The sequence below is a fragment of the Trichosurus vulpecula genome, chromosome 3 (genome assembly GCF_011100635.1).
Source record: "Trichosurus vulpecula isolate mTriVul1 chromosome 3, mTriVul1.pri, whole genome shotgun sequence".
NCBI lineage: Eukaryota > Metazoa > Chordata > Mammalia > Diprotodontia > Phalangeridae > Trichosurus > Trichosurus vulpecula.
Window position 1 is genome coordinate 245,877,109 of NC_050575.1, and position 14,371 is coordinate 245,891,479.

Below are 14,371 nucleotides of genomic sequence, written 5' to 3' on the forward strand. Positions count from 1 at the left end.
CAAAGCCACTGTGTCATCTTTTCCATATTCTATCTCTTAACCCAACGCTGTAAAAAAAAAGCAGCTAGATGGCACAGTAGATAGAGTACCAGGTCTGAAGTCAGGAAGACCTGAATTGAAATTTGACCTCAGGCACATACTATGTGTGTGACCCTTGGCAAGTCACTTAAGCCTGTTTGTCTCAGTTTCCTCATGTGTACATACTACAACTAAATAAGTGGCAATTTTTTCTCTACAGATTACGGTCTTTCACATTGTTCAAAAAAGGTAGAATCTATAGTTGTTAGCAAAGGGTGCATTGTGTGGGGTCTTAAATTTTCTTGGGGAAAAATATAAATCCCATTTGAAAGACTTGAAATAATTTTGGAGTTGCAAAACTAGTTAAATGATCATCTATAACCATTTCATGCAAAGATACTTGTATATCAATAGTGAATCTTAAAAGAGGGGAAGTAAATGAAAAACAAATATGCTTAAAAGAGCAGTATCTCCTGAATGGAAAAAAGTAACAGTTCTAATAATGATTCCTGAAATTTGTAGAGACTTTAAGGTTAAAAATATGCTTTACATTCATTATTATTTGACAGGAATATGATTTTACAAAGAAGGTTTGCATTACTTTGTGATAGTAGAAGGAAAAAGAGACAGGAATAAACAGATTAGAACTTTTAATGCTGCTATGAGAAACCAAAGTTAGGTGAGCAACCAATAGCTGTCACCTGAGGGAAAAATACAGAACCTTTTATTCCCCCCCAATACTATCAAAAACATATCCAAAAAAGCTTCTTGTGGTAAATCAAGGAAAATTAATTATAGATGAAGCTCCCAATCATAAGGGTTAAAGTTTAATTTGTAATACAGTGTTTATTTTAGTTGTGCAGTAAGTTTTTGATCACGACTGTTTATATGTAGAAATAAGATGATTGTCAATATTTATATTATTTTCATAAAGCATTTAAGTTTTTCAGTACATGGCCCATAAAGTTCTGGATCACAAAGGAATACAGATTCAATCTTGAAATTTTTATCAATAATTAATACTCTACATAGTTTATCCCCACTTTGCATCAAGCAGTCACCTGGGAATCTCAGAATTTGGTTCATTTTAGCCCCTAGGGTTAGTAGCTTTGCTACAACTATAAGTAAACCAAGAATTCCCATTGCCATTTAAACATAGAGTATGTATTGAGGACAATAATAGACAGAGAACTGGCTAATAGCCTAATCCCTTTTTCAAATTAGTAGGAAATACATTTGATATTTTTCTCCTTCTGTTTTTTCCTCCCCACCCCCATGCTCAAAATCATTTCAGTGTGAGTCCCTAAAAACTCAGAACACTAATAGGGAAAGACTACTAAATGTTCCTACCAGTGAGTACACTGCAAAATTGGTGGAGACCTCAGTGAAAGATGGAATCTATATTTAGCAACACCCCATTATAGTCACTGATTCCATAGCTCTGCTCCATCTTTCTCTATTCCCAGGTTTGTGGTCTTTCAGCCTTTACTCTAGATAGACCCAATAGGACAGATTCCACAATTTTTCTCAGAATCCTCAAAACATTACTGATGGAATCTGATACTTTCATATACTATCATCAACATTCCTTTTCCCCTCCTATTTTCTCTTCCAATTAACCTTTGATTTCCTAGTGACCCCTGTTGTTGCTCTCTTTTGGTCATTTCTGACTCTTTGTGGCCCCATGGATCAACTGTCCATGGGGTTTTCTTGGCAAAGATTTTTGCCAAGTTTGCCATTTTCTTCTCCAGTTGTAGGCAAATAGTTAAGTGACTTGCCCAGAGTCACAGAGCTAGTAAGAGTCAGATGTTAGATTTGAACTCTGGTCTTTCTAACTCCCAGACCAGTCTTTTGTGGCACCTGGCTATACTCACCCCAACCACAATAATTTTGTTTTGGGGCAGAACCCTTTTGGAAAATTAACTGTCTGGATATGAGTGTGCATGTGTGCTCACATGTGTATAGGGTGTGTTTCACAACTGGGGTTAAGACTGATGCAATGTCTATATGAACCCTCTTGGGCCCTCACAAAAGGAAATAGGAAGAAAAGATGAAAGAGTCAATTAGCAGCCACCAACTCTCATAAATTCCTGTTATGTTTGTTATCGTGAGGGGAAAATAGCTAGAATATGTTGCTATTGTTTTCTTAGTTTTATACATCTTGGGCAAATGCCACTATTGAGACTATTCATGTTAACTTTGGTTCCCATATATCTTATTCTAGTCATATTATGTAATATTGGAGGAAAGAATTGGTCTCTGTAGGGTTGTTTTTTCAAACCTAAATGAAAAAAATGTCATAGACATGAAAATAGAATTGAGTGTATAAAAGCATATGAAAGTTACTAGGACACTATCTTGATTAAAACATGAAAAGCAAAATATTGTTGTAGAAAAAAAATGGAGGCTGAGAAAACTTGGCTCAAGGCATGTCCCTGATATATATGAGCTGAGAGTATAGATCTACCATTTAATTTCCCAGTGCTCCCTGAAAACTCCCTACAAACTACTTATGATTTGCCAATATTAATCTGTGGAAGGAGTTTCTAATCAAAGTATTCCCTACCTTAAGAAATTAAAGAGCTAGACCTCCCTCTTCCCTCTCAACTGAGCATATACTAATCCCTGTACATTGCATCCCTGAAATTGGGTCTTTATAAAACCAATAGATGTTTGTATACAACATCCATACATACACATAGCAACAAAAATCACAACAATTATAATAGCTAGCATTTATACAGCAGCTAGATGGCACAGTGGGTAGAATGTTGGGCCTGTCTATCTCTGGATCATCTTCCTGAGTTCAAATCTGGCCTTAGATATCTACTAGCTGTGTGATCCTAGGCCATTCACTTAACCTTGTTTGACTCAGTTCCTTTATCAGTAAAATGATCTGGAAAAGGAAACAGCAAATCATTCCAGTATCTTTGTCAAGAAAACCACAAATTGGGTCACATAGAACTGTACATGACTGAAAAACATCTGAACCACATTTATATAGTGCCTACTATGTTCTAGGCATTATGCTAAAAAGATATACAAATATTATCTCATTTGATGCTCACAACAATCCTGGGAGATAGCTGCTGTTATTACCCCATTTTGCATTTGAGAAAACTGAAGAAGACAGATGTGGAGTGACTTTCCCAGGATCACATAGGGAACACATGAAAAGTTCAACTAATATTGTATGTATGTGTGTGTATGAGTGTGAATCATATATTCAAGGTCTCATAATAACTAATGTCTGAACCCGAATTCATTATATTTCTCCTTAAACACTTCCCCTTTCTCTCTTCCAAATTTACTATTATCAAGGTCACCAATGACCCTCCAATTCCCAGGGCTCCAACCTCGGGTCACCTTTTTGACTCTTCACCATCCTTCACCCCTTATATCCAATCTGTTGCCAAGTCCTGTCAATTTAATCTTTGTAACATGTCTCCAACAAGTCCCTTCTCCTCTGATACTTCCACTACCTTGGTGGATGCTTTCTCCTCCTCATGTCTTGTCTATCGCAATAGCCTAATGGTCAGTCTGTCTTCTTTCATAAGTCTCTCTTCACTCCAGTTGCCCTTCCATTCAACTGCCAAAGTAATTTTCCTAAAGCAAAAATCTCACACATTACTTCCTTGCTCAATAAACTCCAGTTGCTCTCTGTCACCTCCAGGATGAAATAAAAAATCTTCTATTGGGCACTCAAAGCACTTTATAACATCCCTCTCTGCTGACCTTTCCAATCTTCTTATGTCTTACACCCCGCCCCTCTACCCACTGAATATTCTCTGATCAAGTAATACTGCCCTCCTTACTTTTTCTCAAATAAAATACTTCATCTCCCAGCTCAAGGGATGCTTTCTGAGCATCACCCATGTCTGTAATGCTCTACTTCTTCATCCCCACCTCCTGGGGATTACATCCCCATCTCCAGATTACCCCACCTTCAAATTATATCCCACCTCTTTCAAAAAAACTTTTCCCAAACTCTCTTAATTCTAATGCCTTCCCTTTGTTGATTATTTCCTATTTACCCTGCATACAGGTTTTTGTTTAGTAAGTAACTTTTTGCTTATTAGCTCCTCCATTGAGCTTCTTCAAGTCAGGGATTGTCCTTTGCCTTTCTTTGTATCCCTAGCACTTAGCACAGTGCCTGGAACTTAGTAGGTGCTTAATAAATATTTATTGACCACTAAAAAAATAATTAACACTGAGGAATCATAAGATTCTAAAGCTTTTTCAAAGTAATCAAAGAGAAATGTTAAGTAAAGTTTGAGTTTATATTTAATTGTATTTAAATTATGAAAGTGGGAATTTGTGTATTTATTAAACAGAATATTTAGTTAACTAAAGCACTACATTCCCAAATCTAAAATTTCTGAGAAATACTTGACCTTAGAAACACTTTATTTTAACCTTTTGCTTTTTAGAGTAGACAAAACTCAAATCCCTCCCCCACCCTGAAAAATATGAATTGCACATTAAATTAGTGGTAGAGGTAAGAACAGATCTCAGGTCTCCAGACATTTTGTCTTTTTACTATCTGGCCATTTCAGGTAACAGTTCTACATGATTATTTTCCTATGCTGCTTTCTTATCCATTATTTACATTACTATGCAAAAATCAGGTATTATTGGATCCACCGGGGTCTCGTCATCATGACTGAACAGATGACCCTTCGGGGTACCCTGAAAGGCCACAATGGCTTGGTGACCCAGATCACCATGACTCCCCAGTTCCCCAACATGATCCTGTCAGCCTCCCAAGATAAGACCATTATCATGTGGAAACTTACCAGAGATGAGACAAACTATGGGATCCCCCAGCATGCCCTCAGGGGTCACTCGCATTTTGTTAGTGATGTGGTCATTTCCTCAGATGGCTAGTTTGCGCTCTCAGGCTCCTGGGATGGCACACTAAGGCTGTGGGATCTCACAACTGCCACTACCACCAGGCGCTTTGTAGGTCACACCAAGGATGTGCTGAGTGTAGCCTTCTCTTCCGACAACTGCCAGATTGTCTCTGATTCCCAGGATAAGACTATCAAGCTGTGGAACACCCTGGGTGTCTGTAAATACACTGTGCAGGATGAGAGCCACTCAGAGTGGGTGTCTTGTGTCCATTTTTCACCCAATAGCAGCAACCCCATCATTGTCTCCTGTGGCTGGGACAAGCTGGTCAAGGTCTGGAACTTGGCCAACTGCAAGCTGAAGACAAACCACATTGGCCACACAGGCTACCTAAACACAGTTACAGTTTCTCCTGATGGCTCTCTCTGTGCCTCTGGAGGCAAGGATGGTCAGGCCATGATGTGGGACCTCAATGAGGGTAAGCACCTCTATACTCTGGATGGTGGTGACATAATCACTGCCCTCTGCTTCAGCCCCAATCGCTACTGGCTCTGTGCTGCCACTGGGCCCAGCATCAAGATCTGGGACCTAGAGGGCAAAATCACTGTGGATGAGCTTAAGCAAGAAGCGATCAGCACCAGCAGCAAAGCCGAGCCTCCCCAGTGCACCTCCTTAGCCTGGTCTGCTGATGGCCAGACTCTCTTTGCTGGATACACAGACAACTTGGTACGAGTGTGGCAAGTGACCATTGGCATTCGGTAAAGTGGTCAACCATAACTCAAAGATTTTGAAATAAACACTTTAATTTCTGCCTTTTGAAAAAAAAATCAGGTATTATTAACTCTTAAAATAGTTCTAATTATTTAAAAGGGCATCAAAAGAAATTCCCTAAAAGGATGATTGTAATTACTCTTTCTGTGTATCTCTGTCAACGTCTCTCTCTCTCTCTCTCTCTCTCTCTCTCTCTCTGTTTCTGTCACTTTATCTCTGTCTCTGTATGTCTCTGTCTCTCTCTGTCTCTCTGTCTCTCTCTCTTGATATGAACAACTTATCTATGGCTAGAGCCCTATTAAATCAATAAATCTAGATTTTTCCTCAGGTCTTCTTATCCCCAGTCTAATCTCATTCAAATATGCTATACTGCTTTTCAATAAAGCAATACATTCTTTAAGAAAATGGTAGGCTAGTTAACCACCTCCTCAGGTTGTTGTAGAGGGGTTCCTTCTCAGTAATAAAATATTGAAGTTGTGCTTATCATGCATCCCAAGGCAAGAGGAAATATAATTTCATGGGATATTTTGTCACTTTCTGTTTCAGAACACTTAATGAATCTTTGTAAAAATACCACAAGGAAGATGATTTCATCTTATAAACCAACATCTGTTGCAGGGGATAAGAAGGTAGAGAAATTTTATAAATAGCTCAGTAAGACCCTCCAAGTTCAATTAACATGGAATTTTATAGTTTCTCTTCAGCATATAGGGTGTACTAGAGAGGGTGAACACTACATACCATCATGAAATTGAAATTATAAACAGGGAATGATCAGTTGTAAATGTGGGAGTCATTTTGATTCATACCATAAATTTGTGAAAATCAAAATCAGCTCCAGATTAGAAGAAGTGAAATGATGCTATATTGGTATAATTAAAGAAGATTCACCCCAACCTAGTAAAATAAGTTATTGATTAATATAAGTGATAGTGATAAAAGGACAGATATTAGCATAGACTATTGGTATTTCTTAAGGAAGTTTATTTGATCTAAATTAATCCTCACAATAAGAAGACTACCACTTTCTAGAGATCAACTAAATATTTGACCTCTTTGCCAAGTACATAGATGTGAAAACCCAGGAAAACACCAACTTAAAATATAAATTCATTTTCAAGAGCTCATAGCAAAAGACAGTGCAAGAATATAAGTAGTATTACCTCATAAAAAGGAGAAACTAACTTTACAGAAATCTTGGCTGGAGAAGCAACCAAACTAAGTCATGCTTAGAACATTGAAAGGAGAACCTGAAAGAAAGACAACAGATAAAAATGATAATTAAAGTTCAATATGAAATTATTTATCATCACTTATAGGGGAGGCATCACATTTAGATTCTGTCTCTTCAGTTTCTGCTGAGCTATATCAGGGAGTAGAAATGCTACTAAAGAACAGAATGATGGAAAAAGCAATTGGGAAAATCAAATGTAGAAAGCAGGAAGTCTCTACTGGAAGTGAGAAAATTTTTGTGCAAAATGAATCAATTCTTGAGCTATCTAAAAGAATAGCCCATGCCAAAAACCTAAAAAAAGACATAAATGTTATTACTACAATAAAGCAAGCTTGAAAAAAATATCCATAACTACTGGACTTATATGCCTACTTTTCCATCTTTACAAAATAATTATGAGAATATTCCTTAATCATTATGAAAAGAAAACAGATAGGCTTTTGCAAACAATATTCTATAACATAATATTTCTTCATTCATACAACTGACTAAAATCTACGTGAATCTGAGATTTGCATTATGATATGAATTTCCAAATGTTAGAGAACACTGAATCATTCCTCACCATATTTTCTCATCCTATTTTATTTGGTTAAGTGAATATATCTCCTGTTTTCTTCTCTGAAAATCTTTTACAGCTGAATCAAGGTGTGTGTGTGTGTGTGTGTGTGTGTGTGTGTGTGTGTATGTGTGTGTGTGTCTGCAGGTGTGTGTCTCACACACACAGCGACATATATATACATATATATATACATACACACACATATATATAAATATATATATATATATATATATATATATATATATATATATATATATATACTTAATGAAACAGATTCATTCTTACACATGGCATGATATATTCTCTGTCATGTGACTCATTACTCAAGCTGAGCTTAATGGTGTTCCCAGGTTGATGTTACTCATTAATAAGACATTAGCTCTAAATCAAGAAACTATTTAAAATACACTATTAATTCCATGGAGGCATTAGGTGACCTAATTAATCACTTCATCTGCTCATGAGTAAGGCTAATTAATGGTTTATACCATCACTTCTACTATGATATACAACTTGTTTGATTTTGTTATTCTCAGGTTTTTCATAATATTTGACAGTTATTAAAGCTGCCTACCACATTACATTTAAGAATATGAACCAAAATTAACTGAAATATAACACATATCTAAGGTTTCTTGTTAGCATAAATAATTTTATCTTGCAAAATCCTCCTCAAGTGCTTTATTGCCTTATGGATGGAATCTCAGTTCTTGAAGTTTATATCAGTAAAGTTGTTATTGAGTTATTTCAATTGTGTCTGAAACTCCTAACCCCATTTGGGGTTTTCATGGCAAAGATACTAGAATGGTTTGCCATTTCCTTCTCTAGCTCATTTCATAGATGAGAAAGTGAGGCAAACAGGGTTAAGTGACTTGTCCAGGATCACACAGCTAGTAAATGTCTGAGGTCAGATTTGAACTCAGGCTCTCCTGACTCCAGGACCAGCTCTTTATCCATTGCACCACCTAGCTGCCCCTATCAGAGGTGTGCCCACCCTTACAAACCAGCCCTTAGCACCAGGATCCCATCAAATTATCATCCTTTATCTCTCCTACCATTTATTGCTAAACTAGCACACAAAAGTTCATGTTAGTTTCCCCTATGATTTCACCACTCATTCATTACTTGATCTCTTGTAATCTAGTTTCCAAACTTCACAATGTGACTGAAGCTACTCTTTCCAAAGTAATGAACAACGTTTTAATTGCTAAATACAATACTAAAGAAGATAGATGAAGTTGGAGTAAAGGTTAGCAAGCTACAGAAGAGAGAGATACATATGTACTGCCACACAATCTTAGAAGGGTGAGGATGAATAATGATTTAGAGCACATAGAATTGTAATGCAAGAGAGCCAAGTTGGCAGAGTAAGAAGTGAGTCATCCTCACTCTCCCTTATTGACCACTAAAATTCCAGAAAATATTGCCTCAGGAAAAGGTGAGCCAACAGAGAGATGGAGTTCAGCAGTCTTTTAACCTGGGAAGATTAGGAGATTAACAGGAAAGGCCTCTTGCTTAGGTGGAAGGGGAGCAGTACAAGTGTGATGGTAATCAAAATGGACTCCTTAGCATTTAGTTCAACAAGTGCCCTTGAAGAGTTTGGCCTTTGTTTCTTTTGATTAATTCAGGGTCTTTGATTGAGTCTTACTAAGTGCCAAGCCCCAGGCCCAAACCCCTATTAGGTGTTAAACCTTAGTGGGTGTGGATTGGCAACTAAGGTGGGGCCCAAGATGGGGCTGGCTAAGGAGAGATGTTAACTCCAGAGCCATGCCCTATTAGGTGTTAACCTAATCTATGTGGATGTGAACCTCCCAGGGTCCTAAGGGGAGGGGCCAACTCAAGAACCATTCACCAGAGCCTAGGTTCTGGTCATTCAGACGATGCTTGATGATGTCAAAAAGCTCTATAAGAGGAGAGAAGACAGCTTGAAGATCCTTTTTCTTCTGTTGGAGCCAGAGACAGCTACAGCCAAAGCTGAAGATAAAGCCTCAAAGCAGGAACTGCCGGTAGCAGTGCCATAGCAGAGCCAACCCACGTGTGGACCGAGGAGTGCTGAGAAAGGACTTGAGGCCAGTAGGCAATCTTCTTACTGTAGAGGGGAAGCATATATATGATTTTGCTTTATACCATCATGCTTCTCTGTGGCCTCTTGGTTATTCTTGTGAGGCAGACTTATTGGGCCTGTAAGCTCTTAATCAAAATATCAAAATGGGGATGCTGGTTCATGGGTTGGTTACTTTGGAGCTTGAATAAATGCTTTAATTCTTCTGCCTTCTACTTAGAGAATTACTTACATCCTGTGGTTCCGAACCTTTCAGACATATATATAATTCTATTTGAAATCATAAATTCTGCCTTCATAATACAACAGGACATGAGGCATCCTAGCAAGCCAGTGGCAAGACCTATCATGGCAAGCCAGAGGGAGATCCTGAGCCCCAGAGCAGTGGAGCAGAGAAGCACTAACATCAGGACCCACCAACCCCACCCCGCCCCCCCAAATGCCTTGGCACAGGCAGGAGAACCAGTAGACTCCAGCCCCCAAATCTCCCTGGGCCTCAGTACAACTTCGGGTAGGCAGGCATCCTCTAATAGCCACACCTTCTGGTGCTTTAGCACTACTCCACATGGGCAGCTGACCACTAGCAGCCAAACCTTGTGGTACTTCAGAGCAGCCATCCTCACGGGACCAGATCCCACTCCATCCTGAAAATTTCAGTATTTTTGACCCCAGCCAGTACCAGGTAAGATGCTAGACCTCTATAGCCTCCAGCTGCTAACACCTGAGGCCCTAGCACACAAAGTCAGTAACTGGCAGTCAGCACAAAAAAAAAATTGGGTCAGTTCCCTCTGTGCCTCAGCAGGAGAGCTCAACTTTAAAAGTCATCAAATAGGCAAACATCATGAGCAAAAGGAGAAATGAACAATGACCATTAATTCTTACTATGGGGACAGTAAAGATCAAAACACAATTTCAGTTAATATACCCAGGAGGAGTGGATAGAAAGGAGGGAAGAAGTATTAAAGGAAAAGGGAGAGAAAAGGGAGAGGTGATAGAAGGGAGGGTAGATTAAGGGAGGCAGTAGTAAAAAGCAAAATACTAGTGAAGAGGGAAATGGAGAAAAAAGAGAGAAAAGCATAAATGGTGGGGGGAGGGAGCAGGATGGAGAAAAAGAGTAATCATAAATGTGCATGTGAATGGGATGAACTTTCCCATAAAATGGAAGCAGATAGCAGAGTGGATTAAAAACCATAATCCTACAATATGTTATTTACAAGATACACATGTGAAACAGAGGGATACACATAGAGTAAAGGTAAAAGTCCAAAGTAGAATATATTATGCTTCAGCTGAAGTAAAAAAAAAAAAGCAGGTGTAGCAATCCTGATCTCAGAGAAAGCAAAATAGATCTAATTAAAAGAGATGAGGAAGGAAACTTCATCCTGCTAAAAGTTACCATAGACAATGAAGTAATATCATTTCTAAACATATATGCACCAAGTAGTATAGCATCCAAATTCATAGAGACATTAATGGAGTTACAGGAAGAAGTAGACAACAAAACTATACTAGTGGAGGACCTCAATCTCACCCTCTCAGAACTAGATAAATCTAACCACAAAATAAGAAAGAAGTTAAGGAGGTGAATAGAATTTTAGAAAGTTAGATATGGTAGACCTCTGGAGAAAATTGAATGGGGATGGTAAAGAATATAACTTTTTCTTGGTGTTTCATGGCACCTACACAAAAATTTACTATTTATTAGGGCATAAAAACCTCACAATCCAATGCAGAAGGGCAGAAATATTAAGGGCATCCTTTTCAGATAATGATGCAATAAAAAATATATGCAATAAAAGTACATAGAAAGATAGACTAAAAATTAGTTGGAAACTAAATAAACCAATCCTAAAGAATGAGTGGGTCAAAAAATAAACCATGGAAACAATCAATAACTTCATCCAAGAGAATGACAATAATAAGATAACATACCAAAATTTATGGGATTCAGTGAAAGTAGTTCTTAGGGGAAGTTTTATATCTCTCAATGCTTACATGAATAAAATAAAGAAAATGAGCATGCAACTAAAAAAGCTAGAAAAAGAAAAAAATAATAAGGCCCAATTAAATGCCAAAACAGAAATTCTGAAAACCAAAGTAGAGATTAATAAAATTCAAATTAAAAAACTATTGAGCTAACAAAGAATTGTAATACAAGAGCAGTGGAGAGAAGGGAGTAGAATGGGGGTAGGGCATGATGGAAATATTAGGAGCCTGTTTTCTTCTTAGAAGGACAATTAAGGTGTGCCAGTAAAGAATATTTGCAAGTCAGGGGAACTCAGGGCTCTTTTAAGGTTTTTCTTCTGAGGGGATAATATACATTATACCCTTGCTTTGCTGCATTTAATTATTTTAAATTACTGGCAATTGAACTCATAAGAAAGTATGCTTTAATTCCTTATCCTTAAATCACATCACTTTGGTTCATTGTACATTTGAAGAATAGTCCATTTTGCTGAATATAGCCTTAATTACACCAAACAATTGTTACATGGGCTTTAAATCAGGCCAGTTTGCAGTTCTAATTGAATTAGGTAAATTTCTTCACTCTTTGTAATATATACTATGATTCAAATTTGTGTCGTGTTGTTCCATCTTTATTGGGGAATTTATATAATTCTTAAATCATTCTGCTTTTCAGAATACTGTATTTTCAAGTTTTCCAGTTCTATTATTAATTATATTTTCTGATTTGGGATTTGCATGCTTACTTGTCTTTTTAAAATTCTCTGTATATACTTTATGAAACAGATTCATGATTATACATTTTAAGTTCCTTCGTTATCCTAATTATATTTCAGTGCATTTATATTACTCTTAGCATCCTCCTTCCAAGTCTTTTTCTGTTTGTTTATTCATTTTGACAGGGTCTTCTCTTGGACCTCATTCTTACAAATATTAGATCATGAATGAGATACTAAAGTATGGTGCTATTCATTGAGTTCTGTCATTGTGTGGTTTGTCCTTTGTTCTTGAAGAGGACTGTGACAGTAGGGAGATGATGACATGACTTGCAATTGACTTTGATTTGAGTGGGGATAGGGGGTGGGGTCTGTGGAAAATCACCAGACTTACTTGCTCTTCTGGAACCATCTGGATCCAGTGGCCAGATATCAATCAGGATGACAAAAGATGGCCCAGGATGCATTGGCAGACCTTGGCCCTTTTAAGCTAAAGTCTTCTCAAGTTCTCATTTTGAGTGAGGCAACACTCATTCAGTGAATAGGCCTCTTTAAGAGGTGAATAAAGGGATGGCAATTTTTTTTTAATAAATTTCTTTATTTATTTTTAGTTTACCACACATGGTTCTACATAGTCTTGAGTTCCAGTTTTTCTCCCCTCCCTCCCCCCTACCTCCCCAAGACGGCATGAAGTCTCATATAACTGTCATGCATAACTTCGCATTGAATTAATTTATGCACTAGTCAAGTCGTGGAGAAGAATTTTGACCAATGGAATGAATCATGAGAAAGAAGAAACAGAACCAAAAAAAAAAAAAACAAAAAAAACCCAAAAACAAAAACAAAAGAGAAGCAGAAAAGGCGAGCATGTAGTGTGCCTCAGTCTGTATTCAAACTTCACAGTTCTTTGTCTCGATGAAGATACTATTCTCCATCGTGAGTCCCCTGGAGTTGTCCTTGTCCCTTAGGTTGCTGAGAAAAGCGCAGTATGCCAGGGTTGGTCCTCACGGAATCCATATATCTGTGGCTGTGCACAACGTTCTCCTGGCTCTGCTCCGCTCACTCAGCATTATGTCGTGTAGGTTTTTCCAGGTTGTTATGAAGTCTGCATCATCCCCATTTCTTATGGTACAATAGTATTCCATCACCTTCATATACCACAGCTTGTTCAGCCATTCCCCAATTGATGGGCATCCCTTTGATTTCCAATTCTTGGCTACCACAAAGAGAGCTGCTATAAATATTCTTGTACATATGGGTCCTTTTCCCGCTTGCGTGATTTCTTTGGGATACAACCCTAGAAGTGGTATTACTGGGTCAAAGGGTATGAACATTTCTATAGCCCTTTGGGCATAGTTCCACACCGCCCTCCAAAATGGCTGGATCAGCTCACAACTCCACCAGCAATGCAACAATGTTCCAATTTCCCCACATCCTTTCCAGCATTTATCATTCTCCTGATTTGTTATTTTAGCCAATCTGACAGGAGAGATGTGGTATCTAAGAGTTGTTTTGATTTGCATTTCTCTAATCAGCAGTGATCCAGAGCATTTTTCCATATGCCTGTAGATAGCTTTAATTTCTTCCTCTGAAAGTCAATTGTAAGTCAGTCATCATCACCCCAACGTCATGGTCCTCTTTCAGAACAAAGGAAAAACCACAACCTGAGTCGTTCGAGCTGCCTGAATGGGAACCCAGTTGGAATCTTCCAGTTCAGCAACTCAGCTCTTCCCCTCCTCTCCTCTCCTCTTGTCTTACCTTAAGGGAAGTTTAATTTTGATAGGCAAAAGCAATCTAGTTTTCTTGGGGTTTACTGGCTAGATTCCTTTCTCAAAGACCAACCCTTAAACGCAGTTCACTTTGGATCTCATGAATTGGACAATAATAGGTCCCTGCTTAAGCACCAGTTAATGGTTATTTTTTGAGACCTCCTGATTCATTTTGCAGCCAAAATCAGGAGACCTGATTAAGCCTGCTGCTCTTATCCTAACCACTCAGCAGTTTGAAGGCCTTATACCTCTGGATCTATGCCTGTCGATTATCCTGGGTTATGGTCAACTCCCTTCTTCTGGGGTAAGAAAAGATCCTGGGAGTCAGTCACAATTGAAAATTTAAAATGCCACCCAAAAAATGAGTGTACTAAAGAGGAAGTCAGAGAAATAATACCTCATGATCTAGAACTATAATAATGA

At 38.0% G+C, this 14,371-nt stretch overlaps 1 pseudogene; it reads left to right on the forward strand.

Moving 5' to 3' along the window:
• The first annotated feature begins 4,677 nt into the window (after nt 1-4,677).
• On the forward strand, nt 4,678-5,631 carry LOC118843868 (annotated as a pseudogene).
• Nucleotides 5,632-14,371: the final 8,740 nt, after the last annotated feature.